The sequence below is a fragment of the Maniola hyperantus genome, chromosome 3, assembly GCF_902806685.2.
Source record: "Maniola hyperantus chromosome 3, iAphHyp1.2, whole genome shotgun sequence".
NCBI lineage: Eukaryota > Metazoa > Arthropoda > Insecta > Lepidoptera > Nymphalidae > Maniola > Maniola hyperantus.
In genome coordinates, this window is record NC_048538.1 from 6,254,180 (window position 1) to 6,271,042 (window position 16,863).

The 16,863-nt window shown below is 39.2% G+C and overlaps 1 protein-coding gene across 3 annotated transcripts in view; it reads left to right on the forward strand.

Annotated features, from left to right (window-relative positions):
- The window catches only part of EcR (Ecdysone receptor), a 315,697-nt gene that overhangs the window by 96,653 nt on the left and 202,181 nt on the right, over positions 1 to 16,863 (forward strand). For all 3 annotated transcript variants that reach the window (XM_034984765.2, XM_069509638.1, XM_034984764.2), the window contains one exon: positions 10,877 to 10,921. The gene's annotated coding sequence lies outside the window, so the exon portion shown is untranslated. The remainder of the gene's footprint in view (positions 1 to 10,876; positions 10,922 to 16,863) is intronic.

Sequence of the window (16,863 nt, forward strand, 5' to 3'; positions counted from 1 at the left end):
TCAAAGTGTTTTAGCGTTAGTCAACAAAGTTCTAAGAAGAGATAATAAAGCTTTACAGCTATTGAGCTTCTATAATCTCGTTGACAATTGCCTCAGGATTGAGATAATATTTACAGTAAGTATTTCGAAACATGCTCAAGAATTTCGCTCCTATTCAATAAATTCAGTTCTTCATTATTTTACACAAACAGAACTTAAGGAATTTCATAATGAACATTTTGATTTTTGATCAAACAATTCTTGTTTAGTTTGAGCTTTTGATTGAAAAATACGAAACAATTACTTATCTTTCTTATAACATTAAAATGGATGTAAGGCTAACCTAATAAAAGAAGAATAAATAAAAGCACAATAACATCATCCACTCGGAATCAGACCTGAAGTAGGTACCTATTTCTATACTCTTTATTAAAAAGTACATACCTATCTAGGCAGAGTAAAAATTGTATTTTACAGTTGTAGTTAGTTATTGGAACCGTACCTACTTACTGTAATTTTATTTAAAAAAAAATTGGCAGTTAGTGGGGACACCGACAGAAGTGAAAACTTTTGTTTCTGGATTTTCAAATTATTTATTATAGCATCAAAAATTAAATTTTTCCAATTTGTAAATTAAATAAAACCTCTAACATTACTTTAGTTTTTACATTTATCAGCACTTCGAGCTGTATTAACATTAGAATGTATAGTACGCGACAAATCGAGATGGCAATTGGGGTATGCGGCGGGGGGACGCCCGCACACCCGCACGTCACCTGCGCTCGCCCGCACCGTATTATCACGGGAGCTGTGCGGGTGTGCGGGGCGTTCTATCTCCGAATGCCATCTCGACCTCTCGCGGACTTATAGATGTAGGTGATGCAAGCTTGAAGTTTTTGCCCATCCCAAAATCGCTTAACGGACTAAAAGAAATTTTCATTTGAAAAGATTACACCATTTGTAGAAGGTAATGTTACAATGCGTAAGAACGCTAGACCAGGGTATATTGCAAAAGCGGCACTCGGGTGGTTGCCTGATAGCATCGCACGCATTGTACGCAAACGCGTTCAGTAAAAAACTCTGGAGCAAGAACAAAACTGTCGCGGAATTATGTAGCTAGCAACGCGTTCAAAGGGCCCCTTATCCGTGTTCTCGTATAATCATAAACATAGAAAACGCACAAAAGCCTCTCGGCATAGCGTCGCGTTGCTGTCAGATAAAGTTGTTGCATTTCTTTTGCTAGACGTGCCCGAGGAGTGAGGACGGAGGCGCGAGGGAGGCGCGTGCGAGCGAGACCGCCGCCGCGCCGATCGTTAGCCCTGATCTTCAGCACGCCACAAACACAGAGCCCGACCGAGAGCGAAATTGCAGCGAGAATGCACCTAGCTGTGTTATTACCGCGACGGCTATGCTGGAAAACGGCCTTCTTCCTTCCACTCCCCAACGGAAAGTCGACCTAAAAACCGGGCGACCAAGCGCTACGTTTCGCACACCGAGCTCGTGAAACCGGTTATTTTCTCCGAGCAAGCAATTGTGGACGTTGTCGTTGCGACATAAGTTCCGTTGGCGCGATGCATTGCAGGAACGCGCCAGGCCTGTATATTTAGCCCGCATTACGGGCGACTCTCGTAGTGGGTGTATTAGGTCGCTCGCACGCACTGCTGAACTAGTCGGAGGGCTTCCTATTATCGATTTATGTTGCTGTAGGACGGCCATGCCGCGCGTTTTTACACTTTTTCCGACGAGTTTTTCTTCGTTTTTCAAAGCGAGACGCGCCGCGCACGATTTCTCTTTCACAGGAAACTTCAAGTGAAACTTGTAGTCGGAAAATATGATGCTTTCACTTCATGTATTAATTCCGATCGTGCTTGGAAGTCTTTGATGCGTTCCATGCATGATGCAGCGGATGCGCACATCTGCTCTCGTAAACAATTGAACGATGAACAACATATGGTAGGATTTATTTATAAGTTCTGCAACTACATTGTATTCACGTAGTCAGCTAAACCTAATTCAAGGTAATACCTTGCGCATTAAATCTTTGTGTTGTAACCTATACACCACGTTAGTGTTCGTACTTACCTAGTAGGATACATAGCTAGCAATCCTACAAAGTAGGTAACTATTCGAATGTTCCAAATTCCTAAATAAAACACTTTTATCTCAGATCAACTTGTACGTGAGATCACAGCTCTATAAGTATATGTATTATAACAGTTTCATAGATAAAACCCAAGAGAGCACGAAGTTATCAAATATTTCCATCCAACGAATGTAATTCCGCCGGTAATTACTACAATAAGCATTACGCAACCGCATAGCACTCATATGTACTAGTAACAAATGGAGGAACGAAATACTTTCAGAGTTAAGGCCGTGATACACATGACTAGATGACATTCAATGTGCTTTTTGTTTTTAAAAATTCCTCTTGCTATGCGTCAAAAAAACTACTCATAGTAAACCATTAAGGGTGGTTAGGCGAAAATCATACGTCTTGTAATCTGCTAGCATGCTAAATACTAGCGTAAAAGCCACTATAAAAGATGTAAAGAAAAACCTGCCAAACACCAGGCCACTTAACATGTCAAACAAGTCGCTAGGAAACGCTGAACACCAGCGGCATTAGCATCGGTCTGGACTGGAGTGTGTAGATCCTTACCAGAGACATATAATATAGGGTGTAATCAGAACGCTAGCAAAAACGAAAACAGGCGGTAGTACTGATGATTACTGATATGATATTTAATACACCACAAACAAAACGCGAATTAAAAAAAAACCTATATTTTGTAACAGATCACTATATATCATTGCAAATAAAACATCTCACTGACGCTAGAGGTCAACGAACGTTGCATAAGTAGGCCACTCGGAGTCAATGCCGCGCCGTAAGTGGGGAATTGACCCAAGCTTTGCACGCTATACTAAAAAAAAACTACAAAATGAGGCAAATGGTTGTCGGTATTGGATGGTGTTTAGGTACAATAACCATAACGCTAACATCCTGGTTTCACCCTGTTCAGCAGTGGAGTCGAGTGGTTGAGACGACGACGGCAATGATTTTTCTGTCTGTATCTGCCGACTGGGTTCATCTCGTGCCAGGTTCAGGCATGTGTATTACGGGCTTAACCTCGTCTGGAAAGCTAGGGCCGGGAGAGGCTTGCGGTTACGCCGACACACGCAACACTGCGATCACTCTCAACCACAAAAGCCAGGTATGGGAAATAGTGGAAATGTACTTTCGAATGAATATGAACCCATTTTGTCTCGTGCGCAATATTCTCGTGCGTTATGGCTTTCTTACCATCCATGTTATGTCGTGTTGTCGTGTATTGTGCCCGCATACTTTATTTTTACTTACCTGACATGCATGACTTATCTATTTGTGATTTCTCTATCTGGTAGAGATAAGGTAAATAATTTGTAGGAGGTTGGTATAATAATTTTGATGACTTTGCTGAGGTAATGTTCATATCCTACTTATTATTATAAATGCGAAAGTGTGTCTGTCTGTCGGTCAGCTAGCTTTTCACGGCATATTCGTTCAACCGATTTTGACGAAATTTAGTGTAAAGATTGGCTTGCATCCCGGGGATGGCCATAGGCTACTTTTTGTTCTGAGAAACCAAAGAGAAAGTCACGGGCATAAGCTAGAATAAATATACTCAAAAGTGTCATTCTGTATGTTGCATTTTCGCAGCTCAGTCGGTGAACCAAGTTTGACGGAGATATAGCTTTTATCCTGGATATCCCTACGCGTATTATGTTACTTTTTATCACAGAAAATCTCATTCTTGTGTGTTGGATAGACAGCGACTTGATCGGCTATGTAGTCTTTTCCCTTTACCATGCCCACATTATAAGTTTGTCCAGAACATTGGACAGGTGTCATGCAATATGACGATCAAAGTAGGTAGAAATGACTAATGAAAGTTAAAAGCGCTTTGTAAACACACTATACGTATCTCAAGTACAATTTGTGTTCAACAGACGCGGACGTCGTCGAGTAGTTTGTTAATTTGTACATTGCTACTTGTAATGACTGCTTTACAACTATAGCGTGAACGACGTGTATTGGTACTTTGACAAAGGGAAATGGGAGTGGCCCCTGTTCACACAGTTCAATGTCGTTACTCTTGACAAACATGCTAAAGTTCTCGTCGTGTAATGACAATTAAGGTTCTGTTACTTCTTGAAACTTGTTATTATTTCCCAAAGTATGGATTCGAGACCTGTTATTGTTATTTCTCTTGTCTTTGAAGTAACTTGAGAGTTCTTGGAAACATTATAGTAAATTCCATAATTTAAGTTATCTACCTAAAGAGCTCGAGATTAAGGTTTTGGTGTAGGCTTCCTAACATCGACGCAAAGTTGCCCGACTATATGTGTTCTACAGGTTGTATTTCTTCTTAGAATTTTTCAACCTGGTGCCTCCTCTTCACCCGTCTACTATCGGACCGCAAAGGCATCGTCAAGGTCTGCACGAAGCGATTTGCCTCCTCATTTCTAATACGAATCACTAATATTTGGAACAGCATCAGTTTTCCCCTCCAATTATAAAATGGGTACCTTCAATTCAAGAGTGAATAGGCATCTTCTAGGCAAACGCGCTCCATCTTAGGCTGCATCACCACTTGCCACCTGGTCTGATTGCAGCCAAGTGCGAGTCTATAAATTTAAAAAAATAAAAAAATCCTACTATTAAAACTACATGTCCTTGATTTTGAAAGCTTACGCAGCAAATAGGTACATTTTCGATATTAAAATAAGTATTGCATTAATATTATGTTGAAGATTACATAGAAATAGTAGGTATTGCACTTTAAACTTGTACCTATAGTTTGCGACAGGTCGACATGGGAATTGGGGTATGACGTCACCCGCGCTATCCAGCACCGGGTTAGCGTGGGGGCTATGTGGGTGTGCGGAGCGTCCCCACCCCAATTGCCATCGTGACCTGTCGCGAACTATACCTCTATAATACCAATTACCAATCAACCAACCAGTACATAACAAATACAAAATGTGCATAACTCTTTATAATTAACGTTATAATATATTAAACATCAGAAAAAGAAAATATTCTAATGCTAAAGTAAGACCTCGGTTATAATCTACACTACAGCCTGTACTCTATAGTTAAAGCAATATAACTCTGTATAATTGTAACATTAAACAAGAGAAATTAATATAATGCTAAAGTAATTGCTCACTTCCTCAATCATAGTCTACCCTATAGCTTGTACTCTACATAATATACGTGAGTTAGAGAAGAATTAACTTTGTTCAAATGTTATATCAAACAACGATAATAATACAGGGTGTAACCAGAACGCTAGCAAAAACGAAGACAGGCGATAGTACTGATAATTACTAATATGTTACCACTAAAAAATCACCACAAAAATATTCACGATATATTGCAAATAAAACATCTGACTAACGCTAGAGGTCAACGAACGTTGCGTAAGTAGGCCATTCGGAGTCAATGCTGCGTCGTAGGTGGGGCCATTGATCCCAGTTTTGCACACTATACATCGCGGGCTTGAAAAATACTAAATCACTAAAACTACAAAATGAGGCAAAAGGTTATATTGGTATTGGATTGTGTAAAGTTTTTGCTAGCGTTCTGGTTACACCCTGTATAGTCGTAAAGTAAGTCCTCAGCCAAAGCCAACATTAGCGTACATGTGCTCTACAAGTAAAGCAGTATAACTCTGTATAAATGTTATATTATCTAACAGAAAATAATATAAAGTTAAAAGTCCTCAGTCATAGTCTACACTCTACAGCTCTGCATAGTTAGCGCTGTATAAACTGTGTAAGTTTAAATGTTATATTAAACAACGAGACATAATAAGGCTAAAGTAAGTCCTCAGTCATAGTCAACATTATACAGCTCTGCAGTCTATAGTTAGAGTGGTAAACACCCGCACGCCCTTGCAATAGTAGCTATATCCTAGCGGAGTTTCGCTCGGAAACATGGCGTCCAATTCCCAAGTACAGTGAAATGCATCGCTAAATATAGGCCGTCGGGAAGCGAAGCACCTAGTTGTGCGTGGTCAGGACTGCTCCCCCCTCCCAGAGTCCTCCCACACCCACCCTAGCCGCATCCAGGGTTGCCTGCTCGAGTCCGCGCGTTGCGAAACTTCGTATTGCACATTGGATTGCGTCGATTTATTTTAAAATACGAAACCTACGGTTTAATAAAGCTAACACCAATGTTTAATGTAGGCGTAAGCTGGAAAATGTTTTTGCGTCATAAAGTACGAAATGATCAATGGATATTGAAATTATAACCAACTAGCTGACGCCCGCGACTTTATCCGCGTGGAATAAGGTTTTGTAACAATCGTGGGAACTCTAGATTTTCCGGAATAAAAAGTAGCCCATGTCACTCTCCAAGTCTTTATCTATACCCATGCAAAAAATCACGTCAATCCGTTGATCCGTTGCGACGTGATTGAAGGACAAACCAACAAACCAACACACTTTCGCATTTATAATAATAACGGTACCTACTGATAATCATACATGTATATCGAGTTACATATAAGGGCACAGAATCAGACGTTAGATTAGATCTAACTTTTAAACACTTTCTTGCCCAAATTAAGATTTTGCTTTCTGCTCATTACCATCATCGCCTTTTTCCAATGTTCCTACTTCTATCAGCTCGTTCTGATTTTTCATAAGACTAAGGCAATGAATAGTAAGTATAATTAAACTGAAGAGTACACAATTCGTCAGTTCCATCACACTGTTCATTTTTAAATGAACAGTATGATGACAGTACTTATCCTCACTTTTTAGCCATTGATAGGAAGTGAGGATAACCTGTGTTATACAAGTAGATCTACCAGAAACCAAAATTTGACCTAAATTCAACTTAATAATGGGTAACTAACAATAATAGGTAGGTACAAGTATAGCCTTAGTTTATAACTAAACTCCAATTATTTTGCAATATTACCTATGTCAGACAGAGTTATTTATTTACAAACGCCACAGTCGACCGGACGTTAGTGATTATTTGCATGCTCCTTTGTATCTATTTGTGTCGCCGTCCAGTACCAGGCCATTAGATCCAAATCGCATTACTTATAAGGTATTCATGGGGATTATCGCAAAACCACGTTAAATCTAAATTATAAGGCTGATTTTAATTTAATTCCTTTTATAAAATGGGGGGCATGGACCAATATTTTAACATCATTAACCTTAACGGTTTTTTATGCCTTTGCCTCTTATATTTTTTAATCGACGTAAGGTAGGTAGTGCCACGGTCGGAAAATTATCATATTTGCGCCCGCATGAGGTACGGGTGCCGTACGGTCACTTTTGTGCCGGGCCGTGACAGGTTTGGGCACAAACCTAAATTGTCTAATTATTGGCTGGCTGTGGCACGGACTGAAATGAATCAATCTTATGGTCGTAACATTATAATTTTTTTCTAAACATATAATATGACAACCCTTATTTTCTTATATACCTACTATAGGAAACCTTAGTATATTGCGCGCGCGTCATTGTGCAGATTTACGCATGCATAAACTGTAAACAATCCGTGTATGTGGCTATACAAAGAATTGTAGCCCTTAATACGTAACATGTAAGGGAAAATTTCCAATACAGATGTGACTTTTTCAGGGTGGCGGATTAAAAAGTCTGGACGGTCGGTGGGAAAATGAGACGGATACATACATATAGTGCTAGGTCAGGAATTATTAAACAACTGCAAACTGACTTGAGTCACGCGGCTGAATTTAAAATTGCAGCAATTGCAATTTTAAATTGCAGTTGTGTATCGCGGATATTTTGGTAAAATAAGTAGTCTGGCACCGATTCTAAGCACAACCTAATTTTAGAGTATTTGCACCCTCTTCTTACTATTGTAATATGAAAAGGACAGAGGCAGTTTGACATTTCTAAATTTAATTTTTAGATGGTAAAACCCGTGATTTTAGCACGCACTCGCGAACCTACTGTTTAAATTTGTATTGTGCACTAAAATTTAGAGTCTTTAAATGTGAAATTCATCTTACGTTCCTTTTTTAGCATTAGTAAAAAGAAAAGGATGCAGATACTCTAAATTTAGTTTAGAGAGAGGTTAGAGAATCGGGGCCTATATAGTCACTGTGGCTAATTCCGTTGTACACAATCTCTAAACTAAACTAAAATGTCACATACATGTACATAACAATAATATTAATGTTATGTACGACATGTATGTGTATGTGTACCTATGTTTCTTTTATATTTCTTTACGCCTTAACGTAGCATCTTTGCTACGTTAAAATCGGTTAAGTAGAGACAGGACGCATTCTGGTGACGGATTTATAGAACCTTTTATAAGAAAAAAAAAAAGAAAGGGTTGCTAAGGAATGTTTATAAAGGCTCCCCCACACAGCCGCGATAATAACGTCGCAATGGAAGTAGGACGTATTATCGCAGCAGTGTGTAACTACATGACCATCCTAATACAAAATGTACTGAAAACGGATATCGCAATAACGCATGCGATATTATCGACCGATAATAACGCGGCTGTGTGGGGCAGCCTTAAATCCTAAAATCAAACGGAAGTAAAAATGTAGTATATTTTTCCAATATTCAAAAGTAAGTAGAATAAACAGTCAACAGAGAGTAGATAACCGGTGCAGGTAGGTCACAGGCGTACCTAGCTGAGGCACTAGTTATTGTCCTACGTTTTTTTTAATCATAAAGTGTACCTTGTGGATTAACAATTAATAAAAACTGCCATTTCGATTTCATCATAGTGAATAGTCTGTAGTCTCTACCATACTTTAAGACATTTACATAGTACCTTCTAAAGATTATGTTATTTGCTATTGCGTTCTAAAAATACATCAAAATACATCTAAATAGGAAAAACTGACTGATCTGATCAACGCTCAGCTCAAACTACTGGACGGATCGGGCTGAAATTTGGCATGCAAATAGTTATTATGACCTAGACATCCGCTAAGAAAAGATTCCTGAAAATTCAACGCCCAAGGGAGTAAAATAAGCGGTTGAAATTTGTGTAGTCCACGCGGACTTCGCAAATTTTAGGAGAGAAAAATAGGAGCTAGTTACTTATATAAAAAATGTTTAATTTTTTTACAAAAACAACACAACCGAGTTATGCAGAGCTAACGAGGCCGCGAACCCACGCACACACACATGCAAATAATATTGCATGTGTACATGAAATATATCACTATACAGGCCTGACAACACTTGCCCACACATACGTTACAAGTATATGTGCGTTAATTTGCATGCCGTGGATGTAAGCAATATGGCACCCGGCTTTCAATAGAATACTCGATCAGTATGTCAGTTTGACGATAAAGACGTGTAAGTTTGTGTTGTGATTTGTGAAATAATCATAAACTGCTTAGGATCCTTCGAATATAATTTTTTAGCTAATCAGTGAATTAATACGATTTTGGGTCAAGCAATAACGCTAAATGTCAAAGTAATTTATTAATCCAGGTAAAATAATCTCTATAAATAACCACAGTTTTACGATAGATCGTAAAACTGTGAAATAACCGATAAGATCTATATTATTTGTCGCCTGAATTCTATTAAATCAAACAAGATACGTTAATTGAAACTATTCGTATTATAATAATGGCTATAAATGAAGCGATATATTCTAGAACAAAACATTAATAATACCTTTATACTTTAGTTACTAAGGAATAGTTTGCTTAACAGATAAACGAGTAACTTCTCGCTGAAATGCGTAATAGGCATACTAATATACGCGGCCCATAGGACGTATGTTACCCCAAACTGAAATAAAATCATTATACGAGTGAAAACCTAACTCCAAAAGATCAAAAGCTCCAGGCAAGTCCCGTTGCTTACGCGTTTCTCCGAGAAGGTTACTGTGATTTATTTATTTTTTGAGCAAACTAAGGAAAACTAGCAGCTAAACGCCAGTCTTATGTAGGAGTATGCCCGCCTAGTTTCGGACTCGTCCAGTGTCTTTATTCATAGACCTGTTCACGCGATGCGGCGCGACGTCTGCGTGGTTTGATTTGTCCGTGGCCCATGAATGAGGACTCCGGAAGGGTTCGAAACTAGTCGGGCATACTCCGACATAAGAGCGTAAATTGGGCCCCTTGTATATTACATCCATACCTGCTAGTATTACGAATTGCGGGGGGAGGGGGGGGGGGGATTAAGGCAACTTTTGATCCGAAATGCACATGGACGAAGTTATAAGCACCATCTACTTGGAACCTAGATAGCTTGCGTCCTGAAGACGTACATAGACTACTTTGTACCCCGGAAAATCAATTTCCACGAGATTTTTCAAAACCTAAATACAGGTACTCCGACGAAGTCGTCACCTAGTTTATAATGAATACCATTCACGGTAGCTTAAAGGCCAAACTATAAAACATTTTTCTCTCTTAACTAAACTGTGAGTAAAAGAGACTGTGTGAAAGTTAGAGTAGCTAGCACTCACTTAACGCTAATTAAATTATTATCAATACAAAGTTAGCACCAGGGTCTTTGAGCTCTCCATAAATGTGGTGGTTCAAATGATTGGGGTCAAAATACAGTGGTGTAATATCACTGACACCACGTTGCGTAAGAAAGTGTCGTTTACCCCGTGGCCTTCGCGCATATTTCATAGACCATTATTGGCATCATTCACAACTACTACACGACGATGTTTCGCTTTATAAATATCTTGTTTAAGAACTACAGAGAAAGGAACTGTTATATAATGTTTGGGTGAAGGTTATATTGTGAGGTTATAGAACTACTCCACATTTAGTTATAACAAGGTATATTATTAGAATACTCTTTTTATAACATTGTTATGTATAATTTGAAAGAAACTAATTTACTCCTATTATTGTTTCAGATTACAACGCCGCCCCGCTGTTCGCCTCGGAAAACGCCTCCAGTGGTAAGAAAAGAATCTAAAATTAATAATGACATAATTATAAGGTTTTTGTAAGACTTCATATAAAGTGGCCAAATACAATACCACTGCTAGAAATCGAAGCCGGCATCTCCCACTTATGAGTACGTACCATCAAAACGTCGTCATCTCAACACCGTCAGTTCTACATTTCCCGTAGAGGCAAATATATGTTCAGGCGGATTTACCTCGTAGCACGTCTCGTAGTATATTATAAAATAGGCTGGAAATCTAACCCGAGATCTGCCACTTATGAGTACCACAACGATCTCGATTGCGTCAGGGAGGTTGTCAAAATCATCTCAACACAGTCAGTTCTGCATTTCCTGTCTCCTCTATGATACAGATTTGCACAAGCACTGATAAGGCGCTATTGCACGATTCCAATGCTCGGCTATAGGTTGTTAACCCAGTGAGATAAGGTATCGCAGTCGCGACCGTCCCGTCCTACATACTTCCGCGCCGTTCGTAGGTACCTATTCCCTGTAAGAAAATTTGTTTTACATTTATTTATACTTAGCTAATAGCAAGGTCATCAAGAATAGCCTTTGCTCGGGGAGTCCATACTCCGGGGTAGGTACGATCCCGGGCACCTCTAACTTAGGTATAGAGTTAGGTAAGCAATTAGGTATATTATATCACTTGCTTTGACGGGGAAGAAAAACATCGTGAGAAAATCTTGCCTGCGAGTTTTTTAGTCAAGCATTATTAAGTACCTACCTACCTAATTCAATTTGTTCATTTTTTTACAATTCATATAAATTTAATGTATGTAAATTATAGGCATTGTTTTTTTCCTCCGAGTCAACAAAACGTTTTTTAATTAGGTATGTACCATCCATACTAATATTATAAATGCGAAAGTGTGTCTGTCTGTCTGTCTGCTAGCTTATCACGGTTCAACCGTTCAACCGATTGTGACGAAATTTGGTAGGTACAGGGGTAGCTTGCGACCCGGGCAAGGACATAGGCTACTTTTAATCCCGAAAAATTTAAGAGTTCCCACAGGATTTTTAAAAACCTAAATCTACGCGTACGAAGTCGCGGGCATCAGCTAGTGATAAATAAAAAACCCAAGTCACATTAACTTACAAACCTATTTTCCAAATTACTATTATTAAAAAATAACACCAATAAACTCTTTAAATTCGAAGTGAATTGCTCTACCAACATACCTTTTTCACAAGTCGATATCTAAGATACGCTTATGAAATCCATACTAATATTATAAATGCGAAAGTGTGTCTGTCTGTCTGTCTGTCTGCTAGCTTTTCACGGCTCAACCGTTCAACCGATTTTGACGAAATTTGGTACAGAGGTAGCTTGCAACCCTGGGAAGGACATAGACTAGGAGATAGACGGAAAATTTAAGAGTTCCCACAGGATTTTTAAAAACCTAAATCCACGCGTACGAAGTCGCGGGCATCAGCTAGTTATAAATAAATAAACATGACTAAAGATTTCCTAATAGCTCAGGTTAAAGTATGCTGTCCAGCGCGGAAATGCAGCCAGTATTCTTGACACCATTCCACGCGGGCATGATTTGTATGGAAATTAGATAGTTTTATTATAATATTTTCAATTAAAAAAAGGGTTAAAGTAAATAATAAATTGCTTCTCATACAAAGTAGAGTTGTTACCTACGCGGTATATACATACGTTGTGCAGTAATTGACCAACTGATTTAATTACAGTGTGGCGTCGCATAGCCACTTACGCCGGCATTTTACGAAGTCTGCGAACGCCCGAGATATTATAAACTTCTTTGAGTATGAGTGGCGGCTCAACCCGCCTTGGGATGCCATCGGAAACTACACGTATGAATAATTTAAAATTCCAACAAATGATTTCCCCTTGCCGTCACCCACATATCGTAACCAGAGGGAACTAGAGTGAGGAAACTCTCAGTTTAATCTTGAAATCGACCTCTGTCAAATATTAGCCTAGGAGCTCACTGCTGTTACTTGCTTCTATTTTCAGATATTGGTTGGTAATTGCAAGACCAGCGTACCTACTTGTATCGACAGTTCATATTATATTCATCAGTTTGACAATCATTTTGTGTACAGATGTACACAGTTCGCGGCTAAATGGCCTCGTCATCTCGTCGCTCTACGATGAATTTTATCTGGTTATTTCGCGTGGTCATTTACAGAATATTTGACATACTATGGCAGAATTACATTTGGTCGTTTACCCGCATTCGGATACCTATGCCGACTGCGAGGCACAGTTTACGACATGTCAGGGAATTTACAACGCCTGCAAGTGACATTGAAGCCTCGACGTTTTGTTAGAAGTTCCCTAACTGTCGTGAACTGTGACTGAGGTCTACCAAAGTGCCGCAAATTGCTATTGCGCTGGAACCATGTCTCATTAACATCAAAATGACGTCATTTTGAAATAAAAATATACCATCAGCTCGAAACTTCAGTCTAGTGCTGACGTCACTAAAATGGCGGCCACGTGGTTAGCAATTTGCCATCATCATCATCATTTCGCCATCGCCCCTGATTAGCTCACACTCGCTCACTATTGGCTACAAGGCTAGAATGCATTATTGCAACAAGAATACCATAAATTCAGCCAATCACAACATTTAAGATTATAATAATGATTGATAAGTACCTACTTATAACTTTTTCGGAATCGACAAGGATTAGCTGATACTCTCACTATTGGCTGAAATGCATTATTGCAGAAAGAATATCCTAAATTCAGCCAATCACAACAAATGAGATTGTATAGCAATGATTAATGCAGCGTTTTCGCAATCGATCAGTAGGCTGACGACCATGAACTATGCCTAACGCCCGTTTTCGTCCTAAGTTTTTTTTACAGGATATGCTTGCGTTTGACGACAAAAATTATCATGTCCTAAGGTGTACCGCGCCTGCCTAGAAAATACCTATTCACTCTTTGCCTTCAAACTTTATAGTTTAACTAGTTTAACCTAAGCTGAATAACAGTCATGGCTGCCTTTGTAAAGAACTTATTGGAGGTCCGAATCCGGGTAAAATCTTTCGGGTACCCGAGTGCAGGTCAGCGACCAAATGTAAACCCGCTATTACTTTTAACAGGTTTCCATGTGATAGGACCATTTACAAGATATTTAACGTTAGACTCGAGGCTCAGGCGGTTATTAAACGAAAGTCGATGGTGTCACTGACCTCGTGGAAACGTAGGTATATTTGTAATAGACGTATGGAAATTACTTTCTCTTGTAAACCTATGAATGGTGTCTGATTTCTATATCTGCAATTAACTTAGTAAGTATGAGATAGCAGTGTCGTTTGAAGTAAGTATTGCTATTAACTCAATTGGAGTTATTTACCTAAATTCTCAGTTCCTAGTAGGTACGCTCAAAATTTATGTTTATTTTCTTTTCAGACTGTAACTACGTAGTGATGCGTACAGGTTTCGATTTTCTTTGACATATGGGTACATATGGTACTTACTTTCGAGTTATGGATGATTTATGCGCCACGTACGAGGCGCGGACGAGGCACAGATTCAAAACATCACGAAAATTGTGAAGCAGTTTATTCTTCACCGTGCCGTGTCCGTGCACGGACGCCATACGGTGAAGCATGAACTGCTTCATATAAAATGTTTGTGATGTTTTGAATCCGTGCCTCATCCGCGCCTCGTACGTGGCACGGCTCGTGTCGGCCACGTGTTGGCATGAATTATCCCATAAATGGAACATGCAAATCCTTGATTCATATGTTGTTGCATGTCGCTACGCTACACCTAAAAAATAGGTGCCTCCCTAGTGATAGAACCAGCTTATACTCGTACTCGTATTACCCAAGAGAGAATAAATCTTTTTAAATCGTCCAATAAAAACAAAACCCGTGTAACCCTTAATAATAATTGAACGACAAAATTCATGTGCCGTCTTCACATCTAGATTTGACTTTGAAAATCATCCAGGTGTGCTTCCAATGTTTGCTTTCAACGAACTATCATTGTAATAGGATGGAATATTGTGCTGGTATAATAACACACAAGATAGTTAGAGAGCTTGCGATCATTACACTATTATATACGTGTAAACAGAGATATGTTGATATCTCATCATCATCATGATCAACCCACCGCCGGCTCACTACAGAGCACGGGTCTCCTCTCAGAGTGAGAAGGGTTTTAGCCATAGTCTACCACGCTGGCTATGTGCGGATTAGTAGACTTCACACACCTTTGAGAACTTTATGGAGAACTCTCAGGCATGCAGGTTTCCTCACGATGTTTTCCTTCACCGTTAAATCAAGTCACGTCACGCCGTCACGACGTCATATCGTCGCTGTCTGTCACTACAATTTGCCGTCTGTCTCGTCTAATCCGACAGATTATGTAGATCAGTGCAAGGTGATAATTATAGCACAGATTGCATCAATCCTGCTATCACCGGCTCTCGGCGCAGTGATATCGTATTGATCGGTTTTCGAACAGGACGTTGAATAAAGATGGTATGAATACACGATTGATGCAATCGATACATGAACTGCGTCAATGAAAACTGGATACAGTGAGTGTCGGATTATTTTATGAATCAAATATTTATCTGCAAACAGATTGAAAGATTTACACACAGGGTACTATCGCCTCAGGAATTGGTAGTTTTCAGTAGCTAAAGTGACTGATTTTTAGCATTTAACATTCAGACAGGGCTGCCAAAGCGGCTAGATTTCAGACTCCAATGTAAGTTCAGTCTACATCGTAGCGTCTAAATCTAAATGCATGCCAAATAGCATCCAAATGATAGGTGAACAGAACAGTTAACTTCAATTTTGCAGACAAGAAACTGGCTAACTACCGCGAGAAATCTTAATATTTTAAAAATACTTATTACGTCGTTTTTAACGGTCTTTTTCCATGATTAATTAGGTATTTTTTTCTTTTTGTCTGTAAAAAAAGAACTGTCATCAATGAGAAACCTTCAAGCGTCATTAAGCATTCCTCAACTTAACTTCCAATTTCACTTACCTACGCGAAAAAGTTGTTTACCTTTATAAACTGCTTTTTGAGTAAAAGTTTTTCAAATTAGGTTGCAATATTTAGTTCTCCAGTAGTTTGGCAGTGGGCAGGCCACGTCTGCCGCAGAACCGATGGCCGATGGGGCAGACGTGTTCTGGAGTGGAGACCGCGTATCAGCAAGCGCAGTGTGGGACGACCTCCAACCCGCTGGACTGACGACCTTAAGAAGATAGCGGGAAGTGGGTGGATGAGGAAGGCGGAGGATCGTGTGTGGTGGCGTGCTCTTGGGAAGGCCTATGTCCAGCAGTGGACGCAAATAGGCTGATTGATTGATTTAGTTCTCCTGCCTTACATTATACTCGTACCTAACTAGCTTATTCCCGCGATTTCGTTCGCGTGGACTACACAAATTTCAAACCCCTATACTTACTCCCTTAGGGGTTGAATTTTTAAAAATCCCTTCTTAGCGGATGCCTACGTCATAATAAAATAGCTGCATACAAAATTTCAGCCCGGTGCGTCCAGTGGTTTGAGCTGTGTGTTAATAGATCAATCAGTCAGTCAGTCAGTCAGTCAGTTTTTTCTTATTATCCACCTAGTCAAGTCAAGTAGTCAAGTATAGGTCAGTTCTTATTTTTTTTTTAAAGTAAAGATTGCTGCAATCCAGGGACTTTGATTTCTCCTGGGTGCTGCAATCAAATCTTGTTGATTTATTTAATACCGCACGTATTATTATATCACTTTAATTAAATAGTTTTCGTACCCGATACTTTTTTGGCATATAATAAATCTATATATTGCTTTTTGGCCTCAAACCAAGGACAAACATGGTTTCACAATTTCTCATTCATAAGTGCGTCAAATATCGAAATAAAGAATATATATTTTATCTACTATTTTGTCATGAAGGGCCGAAAATTGAGATTACTTTATTAAAATACACGGTA